Source organism: Megalobrama amblycephala, linkage group LG5 (genome assembly GCF_018812025.1).
Source record: "Megalobrama amblycephala isolate DHTTF-2021 linkage group LG5, ASM1881202v1, whole genome shotgun sequence".
Lineage (NCBI taxonomy): Eukaryota > Metazoa > Chordata > Actinopteri > Cypriniformes > Xenocyprididae > Megalobrama > Megalobrama amblycephala.
This window is the reverse complement of record NC_063048.1, coordinates 2080173-2091017: the sequence shown is the minus strand read 5'-3', so window position 1 is coordinate 2091017 and position 10845 is coordinate 2080173. Positions and strand designations below refer to the sequence as shown.

General features: G+C 40.4%; 1 long non-coding RNA gene across 1 annotated transcript; it reads left to right on the top strand.

Moving 5' to 3' along the window:
* Window positions 1–574: 574 nt before the first annotated feature.
* On the top strand, window positions 575–3265 carry LOC125268295. The gene is made up of 3 exons (XR_007184863.1): window positions 575–789; window positions 1695–1842; window positions 3082–3265. It is a non-coding gene; the product is annotated as an uncharacterized LOC125268295 (long non-coding RNA).
* Window positions 3266–10845: the final 7580 nt, after the last annotated feature.

Genomic DNA, 10845 nt, shown 5'->3' with positions numbered 1-10845 from the left:
TTATTGACACTGACACTATTGGATGAAAACAAAATTTTAACTGATTGATCTGAATAATGACAGTATTGTCTTCTCTAGCTGCTTTAGCTGAATTGAACTCATTACATAACTGATGAATTTTGCATTAACCATACTTATTTTGAACAATCTGCATTGTATAAAGCACTATAGAAATAAATGCAACTTGAAAAGCCCTAAAACAAAGAAAAATCAAAACATATTTTAGCTGCATTCTATCTTCTGTTTAGAGAATTATTGTTGGCATTGATGTCATCATTTCGATTAGACAGTGAACAGGCTCAGAGAGAACCAGGATCCGCGATTCAAACTCTGATGTTACAGATATAAGAGCTCATAAACAGCTCAGTCCTCATGAAATCATTGGTAATATGATAATTACCAATGTATTATATACTTATATTGTTTGCCATTTGTGTTCTTTAAATGTCTAAAATCTAATGAAAATGAATGAAATCAGCTGATAGAGAGGCTCCAAAAAGAGTAGATTTGGTACTTTAATTTTTTCATCTTTCTTTGTTTTTCTGCCTTGCAGAAAAACATTAAGACTCACTGTAATGAATTGCTGTAAAAATTACAGCAATATTTTACAGCCGATGGCTGTATTTTAATAATACAGCATATTGCTGTAAATTGCAATGAATTCCGGGGGCGTGGCGGTTTGAATCAAATTTACAGAATATTGCTGTAAATTTCAAATATACAGAGGCATTGTGGGATCTCCAACGGTCAAGATTCGAGTAGCAGCAAGAGGAGTGATTTACAACTGTGGTAAGTGACTTATTATTTCATTTCCCCCTCAGTCTTTGGTAAATATGTATGTATTTACATTCGCAATTCATATTGGTAACCCCGGATTGACGCATCCTCCGTCCGCGGGGCGCGAAGCAGACTTGCGCGGGGTTTTCCTCAGCGCGATCGCGGTAGGATCTCACACATTCCCCGGCGCTTTAGCATAGCGGCTGTGGGCCGAAAATTAATAATTAGAAACAGTTGGAATTCACGAGAACTTTGTGTTCATCAGCGCACTTGGTCGTGATTATTTTATGGCGTAAATCACATTTGTACAGGCAGACAGTCATCTGTTAACACGGGCCGAAACGAAAAAGCCTCGCGACGCGATCAGGCCGCTCACGGAGGATGTGTCACGCAAAATGGTGCTGCTTCATGCTGTTAACGTAACCAATGTGATGTATTTGTGGACATTTGCTAACTTAAGGTAATGCAAACACTTTAACATCTCTGTTTGATTTCAGTTTGCCTTGTATAGTTAATGTATTAACGTACCATTACGAAAACAAATCTTTTTTAACTTGAAATGAAATGTGCTATTTACAGATATGAACAAACTGATCATCCTGTACTTTTCTTTTAGATGTACATTTTATATCTATTGAGGCCTTTAACACAACTACAAACTATTTGTTTCTCAACTAGATTAGACATTTATTTTTTAGGGTGAATGTTTTAGATGTCTCTCTATTTGACCCTGGCAAACAAATTAGTTAAATAAGGTGTTGATTAGTGGGACATCTAAAACTTTCTGGGAGGTAAGTATTCAGGACTGGAGTTGTAGGCTAATACTGCTCTACCACATGGTATAATTTCATAAACATGATTACATGCCTCAAAAGCTAAAACCAATCTGAATTCCTGACCCTTTATGCACTTTGTAGGTATTTATCTGGAGAGAGGAACAAAGACGAAAGGAAAAGTGCCATCTAAAACAACAGGCAGACAGTTCAGAAGAAACGGGTTGCGTTCAACCTACATGTGGCCACTCTTCTGTGCAAAGTGATGGATTTTCAGTGGAATTTCTGAAATGTAAGAAATACACACACACACCAAGATCTATTTTTCCTTTTATTATATACTTTTATTATTCTATATCTGTATCTGACTGTATCTATCATCCCTCTATCAGTCTCTTAGGGTGCGTTCACACTTGTCATGTTTGGTTCGATTAAAACGACCCCTGGTGCGGTTGCTCGGTTAGTGCGGTTCATTTGAACATATGTGAACGCTGCCATCCGAACCCCGGTGCGCACCAAACAAGCGGACCGAGACCGCTGAAAAGATGGGTCTCGGTCCGCTTCCAAACGAACTCTGGTGCGGTTCGAATGATATATGAACGCAACATGGACCAAAGACATGTAACCGAACCAAAAAAAGGAAGATGAGACCGTAAAAAGGACAGAAACCTCACGCATGTCGTTTTTTCTCGTCATAGACGCGAGTTTTCTCATCACAGGCATCAGACGCGCATCTCCACACAGCAGATCATTTGTGTGTGTGACGGATGGATTCCTGCCGGTGTTTTGACTGCCTTACACATTTTATAAGCTCTTCACTAGTTCCCAACTGGCCAAAATACCATCACATGCAGGCTACGCCCCGCTACGCACACACAACGAGCGCATTTACCTCAGCAAACAGCATTGTTTTGGATGTTCGGTAAGTTCCGTCTCAAAATAGGCAATACGTCATAAAATCCGACCAATCACGTTGTGAATGTATCCCTGTGCCTTTAGGTTCGGTATCTTTTGGTTCGGTGATAAAATTCAATTATGTTGGAAACGACATGTTCCCTCTTAACTTCATGAGATGCATTTGATAGCCATAAAGAAGCACAAAGCAAGACTTCATTTAAATCACTTTCTGAAGTGCATGATTAAACTCATGGGCGCTCAGCTCTTCTGCGCCAGTCATGTAAATGTCATCATGTGTACAATGACTCTAGATGGCATCATGACAATACTCTATTTTAGAAATAAATCATGTTTTTTTTTCTATGGCCGCTATAAAAAAAAAACTTGTTGCTGCTACTTTTCTTCTTGTTCTGCATTATGGAGATATTTTACACAGGAAAAAAGTGTTTCATCACTACAGATATGCAAAAGTTGAATGGCCTGCTGTGTTTTTTGTTTTGTTTTTTTCTTGTTTGTCATTTGTGGATGTCCATTTGTGATTAGAAACACCTGGCTGTGAATATTTAAATGTCTGTTTGCTATCTAGCAAGGTGTGTGTGAAGTTGTTCTGTTGTTTTTGTTCTTGCTCTTGCAGGAATGGGCACAGGTGGCAGGTGCCCTTGGTTTGGAACTTCTACACCACCAGATCCTCGCTATGTTCTTCTGTTTTGTGGTCATGGATGCGATCGTCTGCGTTTGAATGTTTCTTCTTTTTTTTTATATATATTCCCCTAGATATTTATAATAAAATATTTTTGCAATGTATTTCTTTTGTGATCGCCCTTTTTTGCTGCAGTTATGAGCCGAACTGTAACAAAATTGGGGGCCTTTCGGTATCTGAACCTGGGACCTATCTGCCGCTGTACTGTATCTCTCTGGTTATCTGGGAGGTCTATAAGGGCTTAAAGGAACTTGGCTTTTAGTTGAAGCACGAAGTCTAGGTCTAACACTGCTATTTCCAGTGTATTCCTGAAGTGTGGATCTGCGTGTGGTTTGTAATATTGCTCAGGTTTACTGGCAGCAGGAAGTCTGACACACAATATGACTTTCAAATATGCTGCATCCCAATTCGCCTACTTCTACTACGCCCTAAAAGTATGTACTCTTTCTGTGAACAAAAAGTACTTACTTTTGAGTGTGTAGCAAAAGAGTAGACAAGCTTTGGGGCATAATATCACGTCATACAATTGTGTTTTTGCTCTCTGTCGCATCCTGTCACCGTAAACTGCCCTGTCAATCATCTTACATCCTCCACATTTCATTTAGTTCATTTCCTACCGTATCGGAGAAAAATAAAGCACGTTGATCTGCAGTCGCGGGTCTTTCATGTGGAGAACTCTCCTCATATTAATGCATAATGATGCATTTAAACTCTCACTGTCAGTCGCGCATATCCGCCATGTTTTGTAGTTTTTTTTAACACTTTTTACTCGTGTTTGTAGTTCTGAACTGAATCCTCGTCCAAAGCGCAATGGGTTGTGGGCAATATTAGCCTTTATAGTGTGCACGGATCCACACTTCGAGGATCTACTGGAAATAGTAGACCATCCGGGGACTTTTGACATACTATGCTTTGGGACACACTTATTTTAATCTCACATACTAATTAGGATGGATAGTACGGACATTGGGACGCAGGGATAGTCCTCTTAAATGCCTGTGTGCATCATGCAGTGTTTTCCTAGAGCCAGCAGGTGGCACTGTGTGCTTAGGCCTGTCATCACTGCTCACAGCTATAAATAATTTCTCTTCATATTTCACCAGAAGGCTTGGCCCGCCTGCTACAGATTTTTTGTTTGAAATTAAATTATTTTCACTAAGAAATCTTAAATTGAATTTGCACTGCTATTGCAGTTTACATATTGGAATGACAAATTCATTTGTTTATCAATCCATGTACTGGGTTGAAAATGAAAGCATCAATGAATCAAATGAGTATAATTGCTATTTTATATTTCTGTTTACTGGGTTACTGAAATATGGTAGAGGTCAGATGGGGTCTGTTATATATTTAATATGGGCTTGTTATGTCAAGATGGTGTGATAATATGTACTAAAACCTTCATATGCAGTTACTCAGCTTTTGCTTGTGACTTTGGTAAATTACGGACTTGAGAATATATATATATTGTGAATATCTAGAAGTGCTACGCAATGAATTGTGGGCCATGATCATTTACCCTTTGACTGGAAACGGACTCTAATCATCATCAATCATGTTCACTTCACTACGAGCCTCACACCTGCAAACTTGGGAATAATATCCCTCTTTTTCTTGCAATTCACTTCTTTGACTATAAGATGATATTTTCTCATGTTATATGTTTTTGTCTCACAATCTACCAACTAAGATCATTTCATTGTGCAACTGACAGCAGACGAGCATTACGTTAATCGCAGTTATGTGAGAATGTCTCTGCCTAGTTCAGATGATCTTCTGGCCAGCTGTAGCTCAAGTCCAGATCTGATCCTGTCTGTTCTGTGGTGGAGACACTCTCCAGTTCTTCCTTTACTGTTTACAAGTGGAAATCAGGTGGAAATTGAAGTGGATATCAAAGAACATGAGACAATAAAGTTGCGTCCTAATTTGCATTCATAATATGCACTATAAATGATGTACTTCACTGGTGATATGAAAGTAAACTGGGGTACAAAACTCAAAACGGGAAACGTGCGATTCAAACATGGAAATAAACAACAACAAAAAAAGAGAGAACAAAGAAAGATTCTGCACTATTTGTAGTCAAATAAAAGTAAATTTGTGACACTGATCATGTCAACTTCTTTGAACAAACTTGTAGAGCTCATGTATCCCAAATGCTTATTGAACAGGACGTTAAAGGCCTGTTCATACCAAAATCACTAACTATAAAGATAACTATAATGATAAGCAGACGATATTGTTCTGTTTATTATAAGTGCAATGCGGTTTTGTCGTCTGTTGCTTTAAATGCTCAAGCTCTTGGTGGATTCTGATTGTTAATGGCCACTCAGCGACACCGATCAGGCATAACATTATGAGCACCTTCCTAATATGGTGTTGGTCCCCTTTTGCTGCCAAAACAGCCCTGACGCGTCGAGGCATGGACTCCTCTAGGCTCCTGAAGGTGTGCTGTGGTATCTGACACCAAGATGTTAGCAGCAGATCCTTTAGTCCTATAAGTTGTGAGGTGGAGCCTCCATGGATCGGACTTGTTTGTTCAGCACATCCCACAGATGCTCGATTGGATTGAGATCTGGAGAATTTGGAGGCCATGTCAACATCTCAAGCTCGTTGTTGTGCTCCTCGAACCATTCCTGAATCATTTTTGCTTTGTGTCAGGAGCATTATCCTGCTGAAAGAGACCACAGCCACCAGGGAATACCGTTTCCATGAAAGGGTGAACATGGCCTGCAACAATGCTAAGGTAGGTGGTACGTGTCAAAGTAACATCCACATGGATGGCAGGACCCAAGGTTTCCCAGCAGAACATTCCCAAAGCATCACACTGCCTCCGCCGGCTCGCCTTCTTCCCATAGTGCATCCTGGTGCCATGTGTTCCCCATGTAAGAGATGCACACGCACCCGGCCATCCATGTGATGTAAAATAAAACATGATTCATCAGACCAGGCCACCTTCTTCCATTGCTCCGTGGTCCAGTTCTGATGCTCACGTGTCCACTGTTGGCTCTTTCGGCAGTGGACAGGGGTCAGCATGGACACCCTGACTGGTCTGCAGCTATGCAGCCCCATACACAACAAACTGATGCACTGTGTATTCTGACACCTTTCTATCAGAACCAGCATTAACTTCTTGAGCAATTTGAGCTACAGTAGCTCGTCTGTTGGATCGGACCACACGGGCCAGCCATCAATGAGCCTCGGCCGCCCATGACCCTGTTGCCGGTTCACCACTGTTCCTTTCTTGGACAGGAATAACTAATAACATTATAACTAAAACTGCTGCACTTTTGGACATGGGCTCATTTGTTTATGAGATATATACAATCATATACAGTTTTACAACATAACCGCTGCTCAGGTTGCATTATTAATTCTTGAAGAACGATGATGGAGAGCAGATCATTTGAAGAAATGTGATGCAAACAATGGACAATATATCAATATTTCATGGATTTAATGCTTTTGTAGACAAAAAGTACTGTTTTTTGTTTTTCAGTGAACACTCATGGACATTTTACCCAAGTGCCACGAATAGGATTCATCTCACGATCGCTATTTCATTATAAGGTTTGAAATCCCGTTATGAATTGCCTTCAGTTCCACAAATCTGTATTTTTATAACATTTAAAGCTCTTTTCATGTAGTCACGATGGTGTACTCTGTGTCATGTTTATCAAAATAAAACTGATAAAAACGTAGACCCCACTACACTGGTATTTAAATATGCTTATGTTGAACTTTATTCTTGTAAAAACAAACACTATAAAGTATTAAATGAAAATGTCTCTGAAACATTAGTGTATTAGTCAAATACTGCATTTATTTCACTTAAGCTGTGATAAAGAATGCAAACGCAGCACACAAGTGTCACTACGAGAAGCAGAAATTGTCCGTTTTCACGTCTTCGTTTTCAGCTCCTCCACGCCTGTACGCGGATACTCTCGCCAGTCGGTTGCATCCAGCCACAGTCAATATCAAACAATGCTGTTTTCAAAGCTTTCCATGTCTTTTCATGTATAGAAAACAAGAAATAGGTATGTCTATACTATTTTAAAAATAAGACAAGAAACATGAACATGAGCACAAAACCAAAATTATACATGACAAAGACATTGTGCTTGATTACTTTAATCAGTCTTTAGTTACCCCAAGGCTTTATGTCTTTTTTTTTTTTTTTTGCAACTTATTTCAATATTGTGATAATATCATATACCGTGATAAAAGCTTAAGCAATTAATTGCAACATGAAAATGTGATACCGTCACATGCCTACCTACCTTTCTATGTATTTTACAGCAAAAAATATATTGAACATACTGAAATGGAAAGTAATTACAGATTGACAATTTCAAATGTTATCTTTTCTCAGAGAAGAGTTTTTTGTGCAGTTTAAGTAAAGGAATAAACTCCTTTGAACAATTTTTTAAGAATTGTATTAGTATCCTACACTTTTTGTGAAGACTTTCAAAGTAATTAATAAAATGAGATCACATCAAATCAGTCACAAGAGAGTTCCAAGTACACATATACAATAAGCTGTCATTACTTAATTTTTTTCAAGGCAACAGGTTTCCTCAATTTAATTAAGTAGACAGCTCAGAAAAATCTATTAGTTTTAAATAGATTGACATTTTTAAGTAATTGCAATTTAATAAGATTAAGTTAGTCTGACTTAAAATAAAAAGTTATCACAACACAGTTTTCTTTTGTTTCAATAACTTTTACTTGTCAGAGTAACTTGGAGTTTTCAAGTTTACATAACTTAATTTTTTCAGTTACACATAGTTAATGAGTTCAGGTTTCCACAATTTTTTTTTTTTTTTAAGTAAAGTCAACTGATCATTTTTTACAGTGTGTAAGTTGTAAATGAAATATACAGGCAAGCAGGAATAAAACACTGACTTCATCCCATGCAGCAAGAAATATGTTCTTAGAATGTTTTGCTAACTTTCCATTAAAGGTGCCGAAGAACATGTTTTCAAAAGATGTAATATAAGTCTTAAGTGTCCCCTGAATGTGTCTGTGAAGTTTTAGCTCAAAATACCCCATAGTTTTTTTTAATTAATTTTTTTAACTACCTATCATTATAAATGCGCCGATGGGTACGCGGCTCCTTTAAATCTCGTGCTACACGCCCCAAGAGCTTGCGCTTGCCTTAAACATCATAAACAAAGTTCACACAGCTAATATAACCCTCAAAATGGATCTTTACAAAGTGTTCGTCATGCAGCATGTCTAATCGCGTAAGTATAGTATTTATTTGGATGTTTACATTTGATTCTGAATGAGTTTGATAGTGCTCCGTGGCTAAAGCTAACATTACACACTGTTGGAGAGATTTATAAAGAATGAAGTTGTGTTTATGAATTATACAGACTGCAAGTGTTTAAAAATGAAAATAGTGACGGCTCCGTGTATATTGTAATAAACGATGGTAACTTTAACCAGTACATTAGCAACATGCTAACGAAACATTTAGAAAGACAATTTACAAATATCACTAAAAATATCATGATATCAATGATCATGTCAGTTATTATTGCTCCATCTGCCATTTTTCACTATTGTTCTTGCTTGCTTACCTAGTCTGATGATTCAGCTGTGCACAGATCCAGACGTTAATACTGGCTTGTCTAATTCTTGAACATGGGCTGGCATATGCAAATATTGGGGGCGTACATATTAATGATCCCGACTGTTACGTAACAGTCGGTGTTATGTTGAGATTCGCCTGTTCTTCAGAGGTCTTTTAAACAAATGAGATTTATATAAGAAGGAGGAAACAATGGAGTTTGAGACTCGCTGTATGTCATTTCCATGTACTGAACTCTTGTTATTCAACTATGGCGAGGTAAATTCAATTTTTGAATCTAGGGCACCTTTAAGTTATGAAAACTGAAGTTTTCTGCAATACAACTGCATTTTTACTGCTGTTGAACTTCAATGTACTGCAGTTGTACTGTGATTATACTTCATTGCAAATTTATGGTTGTGCTTAATTATACTACAGTTATACAACTTTACTGCAGTTGTTACTCTAGTGTCACAGACACGTCAGGTTCCAACGTCACCCAATCACAGCGCGCACCTTCTCCAGAATACTGATCACCGCCACCTGCACCTCATCACTCTCCTCATCAACAGCACTATAAAGCACTCACGCACACAGCACTCCACGTCCGGTCTCGTTTGCATACCCTACATGTTTATGCTTACCTCAAGGACTCCTCTTCGCATACCTACCTGTCTTCATCGTGTCGATTCCCATTGTGTGCCTTGTCTGCTCCGTGAGTGTGTTCCCGTCAGCTTCCAAGTGCTCCAACGATCTCCAGTCTCCAGCGTCTAACTCCCTGTAAAGAAAAGGACAGTAACTATCCCACGTATTATCAGTTCAAGTCAAACTATTACCAGTTCTCTCACCTGTTTCATTCTCCTTGCTCTCCTGTGGTCAAAATAAAAGACTGTGTTACGCTATACCTGTGTCTGTCCTCCGTCTACTGTAACAGAAGACCGGACCAACACCGCTGACCCAGGATGAGCCAACCCGACCCCTTTCAGGATTTGGTGGATGCGCTCCGGCGCACGCTGACCATCCATCCATCGCCACCATCTCCAGTTCCTCCATCTTCACCTGCACCAGCACCAGCTAGCCCCACAGAGCATGTCAACACACCTCCTTCACTGCCGCCGTACGCCAGTCCCATGGCCAAACCGGCGCCCTACTCAGGATCGGCGGAGGATTGCAGCGGGTTCCTGCTGCAATGCACACTGGTCCTGGAGATGCAGCCGCACCTGTACCCGAGTGACACCGCCAAAATAGCGTTCATTATCTCTCAGCTCAGTGGCAAAGCATTGAAGTGGGCCGATTCTATCTGGTCCCAGCAGGGCGCTGTAACCCAATCCTACTCGTCGTTTATTTCCCACTTCCGGGAGGTATTCGGGAAACCCATCACAGACTCTTCAGCTGGTGAGAAACTCTATAATTTGAGACAAGGATCTATGTCCATTTATGATTATGCTTTGCAATTCAGAACGCTTGCAGCCCTCAGCGGATGGAACGAACAAGCCCTGATAACGAACTACCGGCAAGGATTGGAACCTCGGGTGCGGCTGCAACTCGCTGCATGTGAGGACAACATCGGCCTAGAAAAGTTCATCCAGCTCTCCATCCGCTGCGCCACTCGCATGCAGGCGTGCCTCCAAGAGCACCAGGACCAGTTCTTCTCCACCGTGCCACTCTGCCGATCCGAACCCGTCAGCACTCCAGAACCAGCTCAAGAACCCATGGATGTAGAAAACTCTCGTCTATCCTATGAAGAACGTCGCCGCCGCCTCACCCTTCGTCTCTGTCTCTACTGTGGTGAACCGGGGCATGTGATTGCAGCATGCCCCACACGACCGCCGCGACCCCTGGTGAGTGCCATTATTTCTGCTACTCGTAAAATGAAACAACTCACTACTGCCGTCAATCTTACTGCCGCCAATGTTTCCCTTACAGTGGTCGCGCTCATCGACTCGGGGTCCGCCGGCAACTTCATCTCTGGTGCCCTCTGTCGTCAACTCCGTATCAAGACCTCTCCGTCTCCGACCATCTACAAGATCTGCTCCATAACCGGCCGACCCCTGAGCCGTAAGCGCGTCCGCTCCGTGGCAGGTCCTGTTAACATTCAAGTTGGGCTTCTACATCAAGAAGAG